Source organism: Equus asinus, chromosome 8 (genome assembly GCF_041296235.1).
Source record: "Equus asinus isolate D_3611 breed Donkey chromosome 8, EquAss-T2T_v2, whole genome shotgun sequence".
NCBI lineage: Eukaryota > Metazoa > Chordata > Mammalia > Perissodactyla > Equidae > Equus > Equus asinus.
The window spans coordinates 71,450,279-71,472,310 of NC_091797.1; the positions used below are offsets into that span (position 1 = coordinate 71,450,279).

A 22,032-nucleotide genomic window follows, 5' to 3' on the forward strand; every position below is an offset into this window, starting at 1 on the left:
CCTCTGAGCAGTGTCTCCGACGTGCACCTGCGGATGTGGAAGGATATATTGGAGCTTTGATTTATGGCTCATTTACATTTTATCCTAAACAATGTTTAAAAATGTTTTTGACATTACATTTTATAATGCACATAGTATATTAGCACAGTAGTATGTGTATATAATATTGTATGTACAAATATATGTACTTAAATATATTGACTTATGTGTGAATTACATTGACTTGTAATTGTATCATTGACTATACATACATATACATACTGCTGTTCTAATATACTAGTGTTCTATATATGTATACTATCTATAACATATACTGTATTCACTTACGTATATTTATTTGTGTGTGACTGTAAGTTCATGTATATATATGTAGTGGATGCTCACAATATTGTTGACTGTCCAGGTGCATTTGAGTTGGGTAATGAGAAGTGCAGGAGCCAGTGGGTTTGCCTACTTGCTGGCATACCCTTGCTGTTCATACCCTTGCTGGTGTATGAGTCTGACACCTGGGGAAATTCAGGGTGGCATTCGTTTTGGTTTGCTGTCACCTCCAGACACCGGCGGCTTTGCGTGGCCTCAGATGGAACCTGACGCCCCAGTGTGGCTCTTGTGGGTCCCGGTCTCCCCTTTCTGGGCTCGCAGGCTCTCTCCCTTGAGGCTCCCACATGCCCTTCTGTGGTTTGCTTCATTGTTTCTCCTGTTTCTGATGTTGTGTTGGGACAACTCTCCTTATATCCATATTTAAAAAAATTTGTCCCATCTTTCTTAAAGTTGTTTTCCTAAAAGTGGAATTTCTGGGGCCAAGACTATAGGTATTTTAAAAAGGCTTTAGGTTTTAAACTTAGAAAATCATGTTCTACGTTTAAGAAGTTGTCCTTGTTTACACTTCTTGTAAGGGCAGTTGTCTGGAGTAGTCTACACTGCGTGCACAGAGCTGTGTATGGGATATCAGCTACCGCCTCCCTTGGCTGCAGAAAATATTGTGATTAAGGGAAAAAGGGTATCTCTTTATTCTTTTAATTTGCGTATCTTTGGTTACTGTTAGGTTAAATCATTTTCTTGTCGGTTTGCCCTCATATTCCTTTTCTTTTGAGAATCGTCTTTGTTTATTCGTATCATATGTCTATTTCTTAACGTTGTAGTGTTCATTCATTTTTTTAATTAAATTCTAAGAGCTTGTTTTATATTGAGGACAGCCTTTATTATATGTCGCAAATATTTTTTACACAGCCTGGTAACAATGACACAGCACATCTGTGTTAAGCCTGTCCTTTTTTAGGTCCCTTCCTTGGAATTCAGTGTGGAGGGGGACCAATTGCAAATTTGAGTAAAGAAGGAATCAGACCTGGAAAGATGGCGAAGCCTGCGTTCGTCCTGCCCCGGGGGAGCTCTGTAAGGTGCTGGTAGGGGCTCTGCAGGTGGCGAGAGTGTTGAGGCCCCTCAGCCTGGGTCTGGACGATAGAGGACGTCTTTCACTTCAGATTTTTAGGAAGAAGGTTACAAAGGGGTTTCCTATCCTAGAGGATGCCTCACAGCAATTTTATTTTTATCTTACTAGCTTTCATCTGGGCTGATGAATGATGTAGACAAGACATTATTGATATGTCTGAGTTAATAGCAGCTCACCCATGGCTTTTAATCCTGATTTATGGCCCCGGTTTAGGACTCGGGATCCAGTGTAGCCATTTCTGTAATGGAGAGAGAGCTTTTGCTCCTGGAAGGCACGCTGGATGATCAAATATCACTGGTTCATAAAAACATCAGAGGTTAATATCTGTGTTTGGTGGGACAGCTGTTTAATTCCAAGTCTGGGCAGTGGCTTTATTTTTGTCTGAAGAGCGGAAAAGAATAGATGTTTTGGATTACATTTTGTGTGTAATTGTAGATGACAGATGTATTAAATTAGCCTTACCAGAGCTTTTGGAGACCTGCCTCCAAACTGTAAATTTTACTTGGCTTTTTCATTTGCAGGTGGCACGAAACCATTTCATGTATATTTCATGGTCTCCGAAGAGCCGGAGAGGTCCAGGAACTAGTGTGAGGCTGCAGCCCATTCATTCTGTAGCAGACACAGGCACGTGGTGGGGGCATAAATTCTCTGCATTGATGATTTGGGTTAAAAATATTAACAAATGAAAAACACTAAACACTCATTGCTTGGCAGAAAAATCACTATTAGTAAGATGTGAGCAAGTTTGGAGTAGGAATACATTTCTTTCCTCTTCCATAAACGCATAGGTGCTTTTGTTCAGTGAACTTGCCTCGTTGAGGAAGTGGGTTTTTTTTTTTTACCTGATTCTAGTATAGCAAGCTTTAGAAGGTGTTTTGTTTGTAGATCTAGTAATTTAAATAAATTTATTTGCATGTGTGAAGTTTGTACTAAAATCTTCACTGCAAAGCTCCCCACCTTGTAAATAACACTGAATTTAATTTGAGTATTTCCAGGTTTATTTCCCATTAAAAAAATAATATCCTTGAGAATAAATTCTGTTTGGCAAGATGTCAAATGAGAAAATTATCAGCAAGTACTTGTCACAAATGTACATATTCCAAATAAAGCAAGCACTGCCTGTAAAAAAATAAAAATGAATATTAGATTTAGGCAGTACATCTGTTGCTGTGTAACTGACACAATTCTCCCTCGGAGGCATTGCTGTAAGCTGCAGTGGTCACACACATAGCTATTTATTGACAATTAACAAACACCAAAGTCATGTTTTCTGTTTTGTAGTGAGTGTCTTTGAACCAAATTCCTTTCCTCTCCAGGTTAAGAATAGACTTTTCCCCCTTTCATCTGCTTTTTCTTCCTCGCTTTGCAAAATTTGGAATCAATTAGGGAGATAGATTTGTTAACAGCTGCCTTAATTAGTCTGTTAATAGCTGTAGCTACAAAGTAATTTTTTACAAGCTGCCCAAATCTTTAAGTTCGAGATAGAAGTGAAATACTCGTTGCCTCCGACTGCTATATTTTTCTAACAGTGTGTGCAAACATCAATAGACAGCTACCGAGGCATTTTACTGTGGTAATTCATCTCTTTTTATGGTGTTGGGGAGGGGACCCTTTTTCTGATTTCAGTGATTCACGGGAAGTGTTTATCTTATGCACGTAGAAGGAGAGCAGTGTCATTATGTCGTTATGTAAGCTCTACTTTGGCTTGATAAAGAGCTAATGTATACGTCTTCACATTTAGGAAATGCAGAATGTGCTTGTGTAATGCTGCAAGCTCTCAGTCAGTATTCACACACACACACTCACACACACACACGTCTCCATCCCTGTAGATGCAAGCAATCCACTCAATTTATTATGGGAACAATTTAGTTCACAAACAACAAGCCTGCTTCATACTGTGAAACAACGTGTGGATGTCGGACTGGGTGGATGGAAACCTCTCTCTCTCCTGTCCCCAGAGGACCCCACGGTCCTGAGATCTATCCCCCAAATGCCTGCAGAGATTAGGAAGGTGATGGAGACCAGTGACGTCTGCCAGAGGTAAAAGGAGAGTGGTGCAGACAGGCCTCTTTTCAGGGATTCACAACACCCTTCCTTTCAGAGGCTCCACCTCTGTCACGTCAAATTCATGGAAGGCACTCACTCCGTGTCAAATATGATTAGTAGGTGAAAACATGGCTGTGGCATTGCCATTGATGCGATGGCATGGTTCCATAAGCTGGGGGTGTCAGGACACGTGAGGACAGTGAAGTCTCAGCACTTCGTGCACAGTTTTGTCCCGCCTGCCCTGTGCAGGGACCCAGGCTGACGGCACCTTGAACGTCTGGTCCTGTGCCCTCTGGCTCGGGTGGGCTCCACTGCTCCCTGTGGCGGGGAAGAGCGCCTGGACGCCACACGCCGGCTCCGAGATGCTCCAGCAGCGGGGGAGCCAGGCCGCATCTGTGCAGAGCCGCTCCTTTGGCCACCCCTGATCACAGGGCCTCACGTCTCACTGCAAAATTTATGTAGCATGTCGCCGTGAAAAGCACTTCTCAGCTTAAATCCAGTTGACTTTTCTGTCCCTAATTACTGAAAGTTCTGATGAAAACACTCAGGTTTGAGTTTTTGTAATAATCATTGTCATAATAATAACTAACCGTTATAGAATACTTCCTGTACTCCACATGCTGTTCTAGATGGTATCCGTGTGTGTGTGTATCATCTATCAATCTGTCTATGTATGTCTCTCCATATCTCTTTCTATGTCTTCAGTGACTGAGTGGGGTGGGTGCTGGTAATATGTTGAGTTGACGATTGGAAAGTGGAGGTGCAGGCATGTCATGTAGGTCAAGTCTGAGCTCTGGACGACTCTGCCCCGAGAGGCACAGCTTCCTGAGCTCAGACTGTAGATGCGTTTTCACTAAGTAATGAAATGTAACCCGAAAGGAGACAAACGAATAGAGAGCCTGGGGTTTTAGCTGGAGCTTTGAGTGGGGTTTGACGTAGTCGTCCGAGCGCTGACCTTGGTGATTGCTGCCCTCATTCATGGTGAAACCCTGGACTTCTCAGAAGGGACACGCCTGCTTCTCTGCTCTCGGAGCCTTTGATGGTCTCAGGCTGAGTGTCGAGAGTCGCCCGTCCTCATTTCAGATGACGAGGTCCATGCTTCAGAGTTCTCCGTCTTTTCCGCCCTCGGTGAGGAAAGCTCGTGCCTTATCTCAGCTCTCCCCTGGGGCCTGGACTTGGTCCTTTTCTTCTTGGGAGAAGGAGTCATTGGAAATGAGCAGCTGAAAGAGCTCGGCTGTCACCATGGTTGGGAACCATCCCGAGAATGCCTGGGACAGGTGTGTAACGTTGTGGGGACAGGGAGGCCCTGAGATAGGGTGAGTTGCTATGTTGGGTGAGCTTCAGTCTCATTTCTTAGGGGATGTTTTGTACCAAGTTCCCCTCCTTGCCAACCCCGTGGAACCTCTCCTTCATCATGGCAAAAAGTACGCAGTCACCAGTAGTGCAATCAGATTTCCACAGCTTTATCACCGCCATCCCTGGCTCCCCGGGGAGAGAGGAAGGTGGGTAACACATCCGTTCTTTGGGTGATTTGTCCCTGTGACTATAAAGTTTCAGAAGAGCCACTGGACCCTCCAGAATCCCAAATTGGTTCCCTTACCTGTAACCCCAGTCCTGGCTTCTTCAATGTCCAATTCCATTGTGATTTGATGCCGTTTCTGTACTCTAAGGAGGACTCACGTAGGCATGCTTTCGGCTGCAAGAACAGGAAGTGCAGTCAGCAGAGCCTAAGACGTCTCTGGGCTGGTGTGTCTCATGTAAAAAGGAGCTGCTTCAGGAGCACAACGGTGTCAAAGATTCAAATTGCCTTCTGTGAATTCCCTCGGCCTCCCACAGTGTGGCAGATGGCTTCATGGCCTCAACATGCTGCCAAAGGCAACAGGGAGAGCGTCGCATGGAGGAGAAATTTTTGTTTCCCTCTTATCAGGGAAGATTTTTTTTCTAGAAGGCCTCTGGTAGATTTCCCTTTAAAAGCTCAGGGGCCAGAACTGAGTCAAATATCCCCTTTTCAACCAGAAGATGGAGGGACCATATTTCCTGGTTAAAGTCTCTCTCCTCATATCTGAACTGAAGTGGGATCTTTCTTCTTTCTTCTCTCTCTCTGTCCCTCCATCCCTCTGTCCCTCTCCGGCCTTCCTTCCTTCCTCCCTTCCTTCCTTCCTTCCTCTTAGCAAAGGAGGATAAAGGTCTTTGGATGACCAACCACCCATGTCTGCCACAAATAAGAACATGGATTTAATTTGAGTGTTCACATTGTACCAACATAATAGGTGATGGTTGTTATGTTGGGAGGGGAAGAAAGACTGCTGTGAATGCTTAATAGATATTTTGACATTTATCTGCATGGATAAATTAGAACTGTTAACATTATTTATGAAGATAATTATGTAACTTCTAAATTCACAGAAATAGTTTGGCTTAATGATTTCTAAATACACACAATATAACATTAGGCAGTTTGTAGTTATTCTATTTATGCGCACAAAGCAAAGACTGAGAATCCTGAAACTTGAATTTGCCCAGAAAACAGGTGTAGACAATTCTCTTGCCCCGTCTGGTGAATTTCGGAGCACCACCAAAAAGGGCAAGGTCATTTCTCGGGACCTTTGCCAATAATTTCTACTTCAAGGGCCCCACTTTGCCTTTATTTGGCTACTGTGGGTGCCTTTGCATATAATTTGCATACAGTCATTTTCGCTGCAGTAAAAGAATATAGTTATTAATGTGCCCGCGCTAAACTCGGCGAGCATAAGCTTTCATTTACAGAGTCTGTCTTCAGGGCACACTTCACTTCACTTAGAATAAATTATCATACATTTATCATTAGTTAGAAAGTTATTAACATTAATATAAACAAATATGTGGCACATTTCTTCAGGAAGATTACGTTTTTAATCACTTAGTGAATGTAGCAGGCAGCTTATACATATTTTATTTTTTAATGGATGTGCTTTCTCAGTTTCTATACTCACATTAAAAACATAATTCCAAGCACTTTGCATCTGTTAGCTCAGAAGGCACTTAATTGAGGTGAGGGGGGTTGAAAATGGATTTTTCTCTTCCAGTGAACTTCCTCAGACACCGTCCTTGGACCCCTTTTTACACTTGAGACTTGATGTATGATTTGTTTGTTAAGGATGTCTCAGTCTACGGTGAGAAATGTTTTAAAATTTAATTTAGCGAAATGTCACAGTGGGAAACAAAGCATGCTAGGTGTCCTTGGAGGCACCTCGTTCAGAACATGGTTCTAACAACTAATAATTAGGAAGGACAGAAATTACTGTGGACTCCCTCCAATAAACTACAAAGCTAAAATCACATAAAATGGTATTTTGCAAATTCTACTCTTTGCTTACATGAGAACAGGTAAAGAAGTTCACCAGTATTGGCACAGCTGTTTATATTTTTTGCCCAGTGTTCCAGAGTTCTCAGTGATCGCTGACTATCTAAGGCTGAAAACATGAATTTTGGGCCAAGAGAGACTGGACTTCACTATTTGTTAACTGGGTGCCATTGGGGGAGTTAAGTTCTTCAAACCTCCATTTCGTCATCTGAAAAATGGGAATAATAAAAGGATTTATTTCATAGGAGAGCAGTAAGAGTTTAAGGAGGTCAGGCATGCAAAGAACGTAGCATGAGACCAAACAGAGAGAAGCACTCAATGATTACTTGTCAGTATTAATATGTATTGCTATGAGATATTAAATTGCCTTATGAACCACCAAATAATGATCATGTTATATTCATCAAAATGTTTTCTTATTTCATCACGTCCTCATTTGTAGAATAAAGCTATTAGCATAACCTCTTTTTAGTTTTGCATTTCAGTCCAGCCATAATTCATTTACTCAGCTTCTGAGAAAAGATATCGTCCAACTGCTTTTGACTCTTCTCTTTCTTTCAGAGGGAGTTAGTTCATAAAAAGGTTTCTTTCTGTCCTTTTTCACCTTTTCTGTTCTCCTTGCTGGCTCTGCAGTGAAAGGGTCCCCCCGCCGTGGGGGGGATGAGAGATATTTGTCAGCAGGTAGAGTTGCAGCTGTGCAGAGTGAGTCCTGGAGAGCTGACGTGCAGCACAGGGGCCAGAGTTAACAGCACTGCCCTGAGCACTGTAAATCTGCTGGGGGAGTAGATTTCATGTGCTCTCAGCACACACAAAGTCGGAAACTATGTGAGGATTAGATGGGTTAATTAGCTTGACGGTAGTAATCATTCCACTGTGCATGTGTATACCAAATCATCGTGTTGCACATCTTAAATTTATACAATTTTTATTTTAAAAATTTAAAGAAAGGATCCCCAACACTTTTCTGTTTCACAGCAGTATTCAGATGGGGCTCCCCACCTCAGCCCCGTCTAGTCCACTCCACACCTCATTCCCAGGCTAAGTTTTCTTCACTCTTATAAGAGCAAGTCCAACCCGTATATTTTGGCTTTTGAAGTTCATTGTGTAATGTGGGACACCCAGGTGACTTCTCCTGACCTGAGTGGGCATCACCTTGTGTCTGGATTCTAGCACTTGGTTGAGCACAGAGTTGCTCGGTTCTCCAGGGTTGAGGTCAAAGAAGATCTCTTTCCTCTTGATGAAAGACTCTTGCGTTTTCAGGGGTGAGAGAGCTGAACCCCGCGTGCCCTTCGCCGTCTGGAAATAGAAGAGGAGATGCCGGAGGGCTGGAAGGTCGACTTTGAGGGGAGCGGTGGTGGTGGAGTATCAGACTCCCCCCCATGACCTTCCCGTGAGGAAACTGGCGAGTTATGCTGTGTCAGCAAACACCCACTAAACCTCGATGGTTTACCCCAAAGAGAGTTTATTTCTCACTCGTGCTATGAGTCCAGCCCTGGTCAGCAGGAGGGAACTAGGGAAGTAGGTGGATGAGGCTCCTGTCGGCTCCTGCGCCCATGTTCACTGTGGACTCACGTGCTGGCCTTTGAGGTTCTTACTTGGAAATGACATGCGATGCTTCTGCTCCTTTCATGCTCAGATTGGTCACATGGCCACGCCTGACCTGAAGGAGTCGGCCTGGAAGGAGACATATTTGTGGACAATCCTGATGATTGTACAGGGAACAGTCAGTTTGCCTTCTCAGCTCTCAAACCATCCCACCCCTCCTGGGCACTTGTCTCTAGTCTGAAAGTGGGGAATCCACCAACCCAGCAGTGTGCATGATGCTCCTGGGATGTAGAGAAGAAAGGACTCTGGGCCTGAGAGAGGGCTTGCCAGAGGGCCCTGCACCCCCTGGCGTGGCAGAGATGCTCCAGTCTCCCGTGGGGTGAGAGGACATTGTGGAAAGTGGCTGGAGTTTAATCCTCTTGCCAGTAATCCGTCGACAGAGCAGTCGGGGAGTAGACGAGAGACACGAGCCTGAGAGACTGTGGAGTGGACTGCCTCGGATGGATGAAGGGGGAGGGAGAGCTGGAGCCTGAACTGGGCAGCCCACGCCAGGAGACTGTGTGGGGTGGGGACCTTGGGGTATCCCACAGAACTCAAAGGGAAAGCCATCTTTGGACCCAGGAGAAAATGACTCCAGTCTGCGTTAAAGGAACAGGTGAACAAGACAGGAGCAGTCGTTAAAGATCAGCCAGGGAACAGCTGATTTGCCAGCGACAACCCCTTAAGGAAGAAGGTTCTTCTCTCTCTGCTCTCTGCCCCAGCAATAGAAGAAGTACTTGCTGGGTAGAGGGAGCGTTAGGAGAGAGCAGAGCCCCCGACCCCGCTGCGGGCCACCAAGCAACTGATCTGTCTTGGTCGGCTGGGGCTGCCGTGACAGAGTACCACAGAGTTGGGGGCAGAAACAACAGGCATTTATTTCTCCGAGTTCTGGAGACCGGAGATCCGAGATCAACGTCCTGTGAGCCCTCTTCCTGGCTTGCACTTGACCGCCTTTGTGCTGTGTCCTCACATGGCAGAGAGAGGGAGCACTGGCGTGTCCTCCTCCTTTTGTAAGGGCGCTGACTCCATCATGGGGCCCCACCCTCGTGACCCCACCTAAAGCTAATCACCCACAGCCCCCGTCTCCTCACACCATCACATTGGGCCTAGGGCTTCGTGAACTTTGGGGGGACACAAACATTCAGTCCGTAACGTAATCTGACCTTTGCTGGGGGCTGATGGGCTGAATATGGTTGAAGCCTAAAAGCGGGCAGAACTGAGTATTCACAGTAAACTGAGTACCGTAATAAACATCTTTAAAAATCAAAAAGTAGCTGCAAAATTTGGAATTGGCCTGAGGTGTTGATGAGGGAGCCTGCTCGCTCCACAGTAGAGAGAGGCATGACAGAACGTAGTCCATGGCAGTTACTGGAAAAAAATAAAATGGCTTCATTCCTTACCCTCGCGAACTGAAACTCTTTCATCAAAATGGCTTCCTTTATGCTTTGGCTGGCTCTTGGGTTTGAATTCCTTCCAAGCCCTTAACAGCTCTGTGACGAATCGCTTGAGCCCCTGTGCTGAGTTTTCTCTTCTGTAGGATGGGAGCGTGATAGCGTGTACCCCACGGGGTGTGGCATGGATCGAGTGAGTAACAGGTGGAAAGCACTTTCTTACATTACTGCCTGGGTCATTGTAAGGCCTCAACTAATGTCAGTTATTTTTATGAGGATGAGGTTAAATTAGCCCCCAATAATCATCGTAATAGTTACCATTAATTATATATATGTATTTATATATAGGCATTAATACTTTGAGCCCTGTAAAACAGGTGTTGCAAGCTTTTATAGATTAACAGACTGAGTTTTGGGAGGTGAAATGTGTCATACACAGTAAGCGATGGGGCCTAGAATTTGACCTCTTGTCCACCTGTGGACCTGACCCTGCCTCCTTCTCCAGGATTCTTCCTTTAGCTGACCAAGCTCGAGGCACACTGGCCTGCTGTCCTTCTCATGACCCAGGCTGCTTTCCCTTCCCCAGGGCCCTTGCACAGAGCGCCAGGGACTGAAGGGCGCATGTGCAGAAAAGAACTCCCACAGCAGGCCTGCGACTGCGCTCCCTGGAAAGGCCGGCTGTGAAGTTGGCATTGGCTGGGGTCTTGGAACTTGGGTTTTAGGAGAGTTCCCACCATTCCCTGACTGATAAGAGGGGCTCGCTGTCCCCAGACTGTACAAACCACATGGTCCATGCTGACCACCCGCTTTCCTGCTGGTACTCTGGGGTTTGGGTCTGTGCCTGGCAGAGGGCGCCTATGTGACCAGCCCCCAGTAAACACCCTGGGTGCTGGGTCTCTCAGGGGCCTCCCTGGGAGACGACACTCCACAGGTGTTGGCACAACTCATTGCTGAGGAATTAAGTGCGTCCTGCGTGACTCCCTGGGAGGGGCTCTGGACGCCTGGGCCTGGTTCCTCCCGACCTCCGCCTGCACCTCCCCTTCGCTGATTGTGCTTCGTGTCCCTTTGCTGTAATAAGGCACGCTCCTGAGCAGCACCATATGCTGAGTCCCAGTGCATCTCTGAATCGGGGTGGTCTTGAGGACCTCTGACTCATCTCTCAGCTTCTCCTTGACCGGCTCCTTCCCCCATCCAGCCGCAGCTCAGCGTCCTGTCCTCAGACACCTTCCCCGGCCTCCTCTTTAGGCTGATCCCCCACTGCTGCCTCTGACTGTCTCGCTCATTTTGTTTTTGTTCTGACCTCCGGCCTGTCTCTCACGTTGTCTCTCTGATGATTTACCTTCTGTCTCCTCCACCGAATTTGCTCCCTGAGGCCAAAGGGCACGTCTGCCTTTTCCACGGTTACACCCTCAGCACCTAGCATGGTGCCTGATGGATGGTAGACGGTCAGCAAAGCGTTCTTACACCCGTAAAGCCCGTGGTCGGATTGTTTCCTGCTGCACCCTCTTCTAAAGATCAGCGTGTCTCATTATTTCCTAAATCCTCAAATTGTGGCCCAGTGACCAACATCAGCGTCACTGGGGAGTTTGTTAGAAGTTCAAAGGTCTATCCTCCTCCCCACCTCCCAGAGGCTGAGCCCAAATCTGCATTTTGATGAGACCCCAGGCAGGGCACCTGTGTGTTAAAGTTTGAGCAGCATTGCCCAAAATGGCCCATGTGTACTTTCCTTCACATTTTCGCTCATGATTCGTCCCTGACTCCAATACTGTTCTGATGTCTTTACGCTTCTTCAGAACTGCCTGTGGTCCAGCCTCCCCTCTGAAAAGTCCTTCACCAGCTGCCTTTTGAGGCAGGCTTATTTTTGGCAGAGAGGGTAGATACCCACATCCTGAAACTGTGGGATGGCAGACTGACTTCCGGTGCCATCAGAGTAGCTCCACTGGCCTACTCTTGATGATGGAGAGTCCAGTTAGCTTTGTCTCTGTCACCTGTTAAAATCAAATCCCCTAGAAGGCCAACTCTTTGAAATCCTTCATTCAGCCTCTGTCTTAGTGTTGCGCTTTGCACGTGTGCTCCAGAGAAAACCAGCCCTGTGAACTTGTCCGTGAAGTAGAGTTCTCTGTGGTCACGTGCACTTGAGAAGTGCAGACTTAGAACACACGTCGTTCTGTTAAAGAATCGAAGAAGTCGCACAGTGAGAAAGTCTGTCTCCACTCTTTGAATCCAGTATTTCCCAAATGTTTTTGACTATAGACTGTTTTTACCATAGAATGCATAAAATCGGAATCAGAGTCAAAAAATGCCACCTTTGGGTTGTTAATTTCCATACATTTCTTAAAACGGGTTTAGCTGGGGTTTAGCCAGGGGTGAGGGGGTGAGGCAGGAAGGGAGGAGAGGAAGAAGGTGAAGAGAGGAGTCCTGGAGGGGCAGACGAGCGATTGAGACTGTCTATGCTCGTGTCACGTTAGTCAGAGCTTGCCTTGAGCCTTCTTGAGTCCTTTCAGACTTATTAATTAAAATTTGGGGGGCACTTAAATGAATTTTGCCTTTTCTTTGGTGCCGTAGTTTTTGCATACACATTCATTGTGTCTTCACACCCAAAATCCATGGTGAGTTCCTTACACATATTTTATAATAGGTGCCCCCAAAGAGCAACTCAAGGTAGTGGGTATGAGACATAAGCAGGTTTATTTTGAATTAAGTGGGTTTCTGGTCTACCTCCAGTTAAATATGGACACACCACTTAAAGAACCTTGAGGCTAAATGTAAATTTGAGATATTATTAATGTATGGCTGAGTGTCCCAGGGTGGAAACCGACACTAGGTTGGCATCGAAAGCCCTGGGTTTGTGCTCCTCCTCTGCCACCAGAAGAAGCCCCTCAGACTCTCCTTGGCTCCCTTGCCTGCAAAAGGGCATCGATGATCCCACGTACCTCACAGGGAGGTTGGCAGGTGCAAATGAAACAACGGATGGAAAAGGGTTTTGTAAATACTTATGATGAGGTGGAAAATGCACTGTTTCCAACAACTGGTTTCTCACTTCCTGGTAGAGGGAGGATGATCTTTGAAAAAAATTCCTGAAAGAATTTGGGGTACTTGAGGGGCTGGTTTCTGCTGTGGCCAAGATCTCAGAGATCCGGGCAGAACTCCTCCATGAGAGGGAGGGAGTTTGCTTTGGCTTCAGAGAGAAAGCAGTGAGAGGAGCCAGGAGAGGAGGGACCTCAGGTGGCATCAAAAAGATTCTGAGACCAGGAGTGTCCGGGTGCTGCTGGCATCTTTGGCTCTGCAGAAAGCTTTGGGATTCCCCGCACCACCCTCCCTCCCCCCAAGGACTGCGTGTCACTCTCGTGAAGACTTGGCTTGAGCAGCACTTCCTTTTGGGTGAATGTGATGAAAGACATGCCCAGGGTCAGAGGAAGATATGTAATTAAATAGTACTGATGATGACGCCAGTTGTCATTGTACTGGGACTACTAGTAACACCACCAATGGAAACACTGATGGCTGACTAACACTGAGCACTTGTGAGGTGCCAGACACTGTTCAAACCATGTTACACTTGTTATTAATGATAAGGACTTTTCTTATTCCCACTTCATGGGTGAAAGAAATGATATACAGGGAGGAGAAACCGTGCGGGAGATGAGATTCCACAGCTCCGGGGTCTACACAGTTAAGCAACGTGCTAAATTTCACAAACAACTTAGGGTGGATTTGTATGTTCATACGTGGTAGAACTGGGGTCTTGAACTCGTTTTATCCAGATCTCAAGGGATTCCCCACCCAGCCTCTAAGTTAATGGGTCCATGGTGTTATTATTTTTTAGGATATTTCCTTATCCAATTATTTTGTAATGGTGCGGAAAGATGGACCTAGAGGCCAAATCTCCTCTCTAGCTCTGTTCTTGATCCTCTTTCATCAGTCCCCTAGTCAACCTCCGTGAGCAATGTGCAGTGTTTGGCCCCGTGGAGTGGAGATGGGTGTGAAGAAGGACAATACAGATTTCCTTGTCTTTAAGCAATCTATAATCCAAGAAAGTGTTCTTGGACTTAATAGCATGAGTCTGCATTTTCATTTTGTTTCAAGGCTTTCTCCAAAAAGGCAGGGACTGTGAGCAATTGGCGTCGGGGGAGAGGGGAGAGACTGTTCTGAAAATTTCAGTGCTCCTAGAGAATGAAAACACCATTGTGTTCTGCTTTAGGCGCCATGAATACAACTGCAGAGTGTGTGCACGAGGACACGCCTTGGTCAACACAGTGTTCATGTGGGAGGCAACCTGCCATCTTGGAAAAAATATACAAAACATAACTTCTTGTCTTCTCCTTTTGACTTGATTCCTTCCATTCTTCCTGTTTGCTGGAATTTGACCTCCTTCACTTCTCAAACTGAAGATGGAGTGAGAACATTCTGAGGCTTCACAGAGAGAGCCTGCAGAAGTAAAGGCAAATCATGCTTCTTCTTGTGAGCCAGACTTTATCTTTCCAGGCTCTCAAACGCACAGGCTAAATTTGTGAACTTGTCCCTCTTGTTACATCGTCTGATTCTGTGGGTTCGTAGTGAAGGCTGATTACCAAGAAGCCTGCTGTCGTCTGCTGCTCTGTGTGCTGATGAAGTACTCAGTTCCTTATCACTTGCAGAAGGAAAACATCTGTGCAGCTGCAGAAAAACCTCAGTGTCTGACGCTTAGTAGGTCTTCAATAAATACACAAAGTGAATGGATGCGTGAATATATTATGGTGCGGTGAAGATTTTACTGCCAGGAATTTTAATTGCAACTGTTGCATATTTATTAGAAATGAATTTATGATCACTTCAATTTCATACAATATTGTACCAGCTTTTACGGTTCTTTTACAGCTGTAAACAATTTTTCATACAATCCATTTCTATTCTTATTAATGTCAGCTAGTTATTAAACTGACTCCTGTCTAATTAGCCCAGTACTATTCTCGGATAAAATTGGATGACAGTAATAAGAGCTGACTCATTATTTGCATAGGAAAATATGGTATCTATTTATGTTCCTGTTTGTGATTATATTCCAGAATTTTTGTCTTCGATAAAACTATCCCAGTATTTTAGAAAGATTCATTCACACATGAGAACATCGTCTGCATTTGCTTTAGCAAATGTTGTAATGAGAGGCTTCATATAGGAGAGGAAACATAAGCTATGAAATAGTCTTGGGATGCGCTCACAGGAAGCCTCTGACGTGCATCTTAGAAATAAACCTTTTCCCCAAGACTTGGGAAGATTGGTGATTGCAAAATAGATCTTGCTCCCATTTCATCTTGGTTGTGGTGTTCATCATTTTCATCTTCCTTTTATGGCCTCAGAGAATTTGCTCGTCTTTTATTTTGACTTTTTCTCTTTGTATTTGTTTTATTTTACTCCTGTTTTATTGTAATTAACATTTAGTTTTTCTTTGGTGCAAGCAGGATGGAGAGGTGAGCATGCTTTTTGCAATAAATTAGCCCTGTGATGTCTAAGAAGGGAGTGTTGGCAAGCTCACCTAGGTAGGAAGTAACTCAGTTTTTCTATCTGGAAAATGGAGCTCATACCTCCCCGGTGTTCCACCTCAACACAGTTTGGTACATCATAGACATGACAGATATTTCAATGCACTGTAAGAAATGCAAATTATAATTGTAAAATGTAGAAGAGGTTATTTGTAGCCACATGTGTACAAATATTTATATTTGGCAGATAGATATCCTTTTCCGCATTCTCACAAAAGAGGGAAACAGCTCTAGAAAGCATATTTGGAGGCATTGACTAGAACTAGTAGCTTTTTAAAAAATCTGACCCTGGTTGCCTGGGTGGCAGGTTTTGTCATTTGAGGAAAATGTTAGGCCAGAGCCAGTCAGGAGCAGAACGGAGATCCTGCACACGCTGCCGTCCACATGGTGTTCCAACATTGTGGGGAAGGGGAGGGAAGCAAACCACACGCCCTCAGTGATCTGGTGGGCAGTGTCCATCTCATGTGTCTTGGTGCTCAGCAGCCTTCCTTGACTTTCAGTGAATTCATACAGCTATTCCACCTTTCTGTTTGTCTCTGTTTTCCAAAGGAAAAGAACTTTAATTTCTAATTGCAAGGGAAATACAAAGTAATTGGAGAAAATTCGAACAATGCAGACGAACAGAAACCAGAAAAAACGGTACCTGAAATCCTACCATCCAGAGAAAACACCACCAATGTCTGGGGGACTTTCCTTTCCAGTAGTCACACAGATAGACACACTCCCGCACACACGTGTGCACACACACTCACACCTCTTTATCAACACAAATTAAGTTTTTGACAACTTTTGCGTATGCACCTAATTTAAAAGAAATGCTTGGCGTGATCTCACTCAAAGTTTCGGCCAGATGGTGTTCTAGAAATGCCACCTGGGGCCCAGGAGGGTGGGGGTAGCCCCTGAGCAGAGAGACCTGCACCCACCAGAAGAGCTGCAGGCTCGGCTCGGCTGTGATTGCTGTGTTCATGCGCAGTTCTAGGTAGATACACCGCCGTGAGAGGCGGCGGGGACTGACTTATTTATTAGGTTGCTTAACGATTCTCCCAAGCAGTGCCTGGAAGAATCATATTATATACGCTATTTTGAGACCCGTGATTTTCACTCAACAGTATATTCTGGATTCTGACATGTTCTTATAGAACTAAGAACTAAATAACTCTCGTAATGGCTGCATATTAATCTACCACATGTATATAGTACTTTTATTTAACGAATGCCCTGAGGTTAGTTTTACACCCCAATTCACACCTTGTATACGTCTTGAAATATTTTTGCAATAAATATCCATTAGGCACCTAGTATGTTCCAGGAAAAGTCTCCCATTTCACGGAGTCCATAGACTGGTGGGAGAGACTGAGGACAAATGGACAGATTTGTAATTACAAATGGGAGGAAGTGAAAAGGATAATTTGCTTGAGAATAATGGGTGATGGAGGAGCTTGAGATAGGCTTGTCTGGAACAGCCTCTGTGACGGTTGTGTTTAAGCTGAATCCTGAAGGATGAAAAGGTGTCAATTAAATAAATGGCAGGAGAAAGGCATTCTAGACTGGAGGATCAGGGCCGTGGTCCTGAGTCAGTTAGAGGAACTGAAGGGTGGCCAGCGTGTCTTCAGTTTAGCTAGTAAAGAGGACAGTGGTTTAGTCTGGGAAGCTAAGCCAGAATCCAGTACACACGGGACCCCCAGACCAAGACGTTAGCTTTTATTCACAGGACTCCATTAGATTTTATCTACAGTAAAATAGGAAGCTGATGAAGGGTTTTTTTTTTTTTTTTAGTTTAATAAACATTTATTCCTTTAGTTGAACAACCTCTACACACAAAATATATGGTTTAAGTTTTTTTTTTGAATGGAAAGGAATTTAGTTCTCAAGCAGTTTTATGAGCCTGCTACACGTTTTCTAGAAATCATTTAACTGAACCTATTAAGACCCCTGAACAGGCGAAAAACTGGTTTAAGGAAACCAGCAATTAAAGTTTTGAAATCAAACTGCCTATTTTTAAGTCAGCAAACCCAGAACTGGAAAGAATTGGGGCAACTCCTCTTCTGTATTTCCTATACACTCAAATTTACCCTGGGAAACAGAAGCCCAGTCTACTGGAAGACATGATGCAAACAGAACGTGGTAGTATGCTTAGAGTTAAGCTGGGCACAATTGATGGCCTGGCAAGTTTGTGGAATGGTAGGGATTTTGAGTAGTTTGAGCAGGGATGAGAAAATAACTGTAAACACACAAGATTGGAAACCATGATCTCATATCAACACCAACTTTTCTCAGTAGCCTAATGGGAATGAATAAAGTGGGTTGTCGACCCAAGATTACCTGACTGATTGGACTGAGCAACAACGTGTTTTTAAAGCCAACCATTTTTCCCCTAACGTGGCTAAAGAATTCATAACGGTCACTTGAGCACTACAAAGCATTTAAAATTTTCATCAAAGCTGACTTTTTCTATCCTCACACTTGAAAGCTATCTGACGGCCACCAGTTTCCCAGTCCTAGCACTGACGACTAGCTTACAAACCTCAACTTTAATCCCCTTGTCATTTACCTAACGCTCACTTCGCATCAGTTTCAACATATACCAGCATAAATATCATTAATACTTGGCACAAAATTCAGTATTCTACAACTCCCTGTCATGGGAATAAACCAGAAGTCTCCACCTTTTATGTGAACTTCAATTGCACTGTGGAGCCCAAGGTAATTTTGTTTAACCAGAATTTTTCACTTGTAAGAGCACCCTCTTGCAACAGGTTTATTCAATTCTCCTAAAAATGGTGGCATTCTAAACTTTTCTCCTTTCACAAGCAGTGGTTACATAAATGAAATATTAAACCTAAAAATGTGGACCCTTGACAAGTTTATTTTTCTGCATATAATTAGGATATCCTTCACATTTCCAAGCAAAATCCATTTAAAAAATGTGTCTTTGCCAAACTCCAAAAACAGCCAGTTGAGAGTAATCCAGGAGAGCATTGCATCACCCCAATAAAGCTGTAGGTTTCATCACATGCACCAACAAATCTACATGGCTAGTTTCCGCACTCCTGTTACAGAATTTATTTTACACTTATTATACCAAACAGCATTTTAAACACTGACATATAAACTCCCTAATAAGATAAAGCAAAGATGAAAGCATTTATCTTATTAGAAACAAGATACACCGTCACTTACAGTTTTCAAACATTATTGCACTTTAACTTTCATAATTTGACAATGCATTCATGAAACAAACTGCAGACAACTAGTTTTAACAGACAAATTAAAGAACACTTTTAAGCAGATATGACTGTCCTAAATTGTTTATTAGGTAAGAATTTTACAAACATTACTTATATTAGCGGTAATGGTGAAGCTGGAGAGTATTGCGCCTTCTCCAAGCTGCACGGCGAGAACCACCAATAGTGTGGTGGAACTTGTGGCCCTTTCCAAGGCCACGGCTCTTGCGGCCTGCAGATGTCAGCCCTCTCATTTCCCTGTGCTTGTGGACTGGTTTGGTGATCCACTGGGTATCAGGATTTCTTCTAATAGCTTTATGGAATGGATCAATGAGGATCACCTCAAAGAATTTGTATGTGGAATCTTCGCCAACCCAGTAAGAATTCAGAACTCTCAGAGCCCCACAGTGGCGTCCAGCTCGTTCCTCGGCAACAGACTGAAGGCTTCGAGCAAACTTGAGCTGGTTAACACCATGATGCACAGGCTTGCCGTAGGTTGCGCCCTTAGGAACGGGGCGTTTGCGGCCACCACGGCGCACACGAATGCGATATATGACATAACTTTGCTTGGCCTTGTATCTCAGTCTGCGCGCCTTATCGGGCCGGGTGGGGCGGGGCGCCCTGTGGAGCGCCTAGAGCTGGCGGTACTGCCAGCAGCGCACCCTGAGAAGAAACCGCATCACGTCCGACTGCTTCTTCCTCCATAGCTCCTGGATGTACTTGTAAACGCCCATCTTGGCTTACCTGATGGCTGCCGCCAGACGGAAAAGCCTGATGAAGGGTTTTAAGGCAGTAAGTGAGATGATCTTATTTAGTTTTTTTTCACTTCATGCTGACAACAGATGAAGCATGAATTGGAGAGAGAGATGGAAGGAAGGGAGGAAACCGGTGGCACATTTTTACCATGAGCCACAAGAGATGGTATGGCTTGGACTAGGGTGGTGACTGGATCTGAAGAGAAGTAGACAGATTCAAGAGATATTTAGCAGGCGAAATTGACAAAATTTACTGAAGGACTGAGTGGGAGGGTGAGGGAAAGGGAAGGAATCCAGAATGACTCAACTATTTCTGGATTGATCAACTATCGCTAAGATGGTGCCATTTATTGAGATAGGAAGAAGTGGAAAGAACAGAATTAGGAAGAAATGCATAAGCTTGTTTTGGGTATTTGAGAAACTGTGTGACATCTAAGTGGATATGTCAAGTAGGCATTGGATATACAAATCTGGGGTTTAGTGGAATTGTCAGTCATGGACATATGTTTAGGAAGTGACAACTTACGGATGGTGTTTACATTCAAAAGAATGGATGAGCTTTCCTAGGGAGAGAGTATAGAGAGAAAATAGAAGGGACCAAATCTTGAGAAATTCCAACATTTAATAGTTGTATGGCAAATGATAATCCAGGAAAAGAGATTAAGTGATGAGAGATGCCAAAAAAAACCCCGCAAGTTGGTGATACCCAAGAGAGAAGCATGTTTCAATACTGAAAGGAGAGCCAGTACTATCAAATGACATTGAGAGGTCAAGATGGGTAGATACTGTCCACTGGATTCAGAGACAGAGGACTGAAGATCTTGGCAATAGCAGTTTTGGTGGTGTGGTGGGCATGGAAGCCAGACTGGAGAGTTTAAAGACTGAACTGGAGGAAATGGAGACAGCTTCCGGAGATGAATCTTAGGAGGTTTGACAAAGAAGGTTGAACAACAAGAACGTATAAAAGGGAAGAGGGATTTTTTAAAGATGCAAAATAGTAGAATGTAATTGTTCTTTGATACTGACAAGAAGATCCATTCTGGAAACTTTAAGCAGAAGAATGGTTTTTAGAAAGAACCTTATGTGGCTCACAGAAACTCTGGCAGGGCTGCGGGGCACTTGCTGAAACTACAGAGCCAGGAATTAGGCTCAGTGACTTATTTTGTGAAAAGGAGACTCCTTTTGTGAAGACACCACTGAGACAGAGTGTCGGGGACGGGGGAGAGAGTGAGCTCCATAAAGGCAGGGAGAGAGGGGACAGGACTTTATGATGAGAACGTGGGCATCTGGGGTTAAGGGTTTTGCAGATGGTGCAGTTGCTGCTGATGACGAAGTCCTATATGTAACTGTGGGAGTGAGTGGCGGAGTGACTAACCTTTCGTAAATGGATTGGTTTTCTATTGCTATAGTAAACTGCTATAGTAAACTAGCAGTTTAAGAGCACACGTGTGTTAGCTCCCAGTGCGGCATATCAGAAGTCCAGGTGGGCTCAGCCATCTCACAGACTGGAATCCAGGCGTGAGGGGGCCGGGCTCTTAGCTGAAGGCCTTGGGGGAGAGTCTGCTTCCAGACTCCTTCAGGCTGTTGGAAGAATACAGTTCCTTGGAGTTGTAGGACTGAGGTCCCTGTTTCCTTGCTGGCGGTCAGCTGGGGTCACCCACATTCCTTCTCATATGGCATCCTCCATCTTCAGAGCTAGCAATGGCACACTGAGGGCTTCTCGCTTCTCAGTCTGTCTGTCTTCTTCTCCTGTATCTGCTTTGAAGGGCTCCTGTGATTGCATTGAGCCCGCCCCGATATCCAGGATGACCACCCTACTTTAAGGGCACTTCAGTAACCTTAATCACATCTGCAAAGTCTGTTTGGCCTCGTAGGGTGACATATTCACAGAGAGTATTTCGTCATTCTTGTGATGTCTGGGATTAGGGCAGGAATCTTCTGGGGGCCCATAATTCTGCTCATTGCAGAAGGTCAAGGTGGGGTGAAGGAACTGAGAGGCCAGAGGTTGGACGGTCCCCTCTGTGGATGTCGAGGTCTCTGAGATCTGGGGTTGACTGGAAGCCAGGACTTGAAGTGTTCAGCTGAAGAAGGGATGGAGGGATGGACGTGGAGGGGAAGGTGTGAACCTCAAAGAAAAGGGCATTGGGAAGCTGACCCCCACCCTGGCCCTGAGGGACACTCAGTGTGGGAGCAAACAGATTACGTAGGAAAAAATTGATATCTTTGATTTTTTCCAAACATTTTATGTGCCGCAGTATAGTGTAAACATTTTCTTAAAGAGATCTGACAAATTTCTTGTTAAATCTACTCATTGATATTGTGTTTTTCATTGAAAATTATAAATGGAGCTTTCTGTGTTGCCTTTATCGCTGGTTATGGATTCTTGTGAAGTCCTTGATTTGTGTTTCAAGTGTGTTGACAGTCTCCTCATTGAACGTTCTTATCGTCGCCATCGTTTTTCTGTAGTTTTCATTGGATTTTCTAGGTGTGCAGTGTCATCACTGATAAATATCAATATTTCTTTTTTCTTTTAGAATATCCATTTCTTTTATTTTGCTTGGGGCTTAATGTTTAGCTTGGAGTCTTTTTGATTTTCCATACATGGCTCTTTTGGGTATCTCTCAAGATTGTTATATGTTTTTTCTTCTTCATTCTATTAATATGTTGAATAATAAATTAATAAATGTTTCAGTGTTTCTCTGTTTATTCCTAGAATG

General features: G+C 44.4%; 1 protein-coding gene and 1 pseudogene across 2 annotated transcripts in view; one reads left to right on the top strand and one right to left on the bottom strand.

Moving 5' to 3' along the window:
• The window catches only part of TMEM132D (transmembrane protein 132D), a 598,445-nt gene that overhangs the window by 54,563 nt on the left and 521,850 nt on the right, over nt 1-22,032 (top strand). The gene's annotated exons all lie outside the window — the stretch shown is intronic.
• LOC106841839 (large ribosomal subunit protein eL15-like) lies at nt 18,629-19,322 on the bottom strand (annotated as a pseudogene).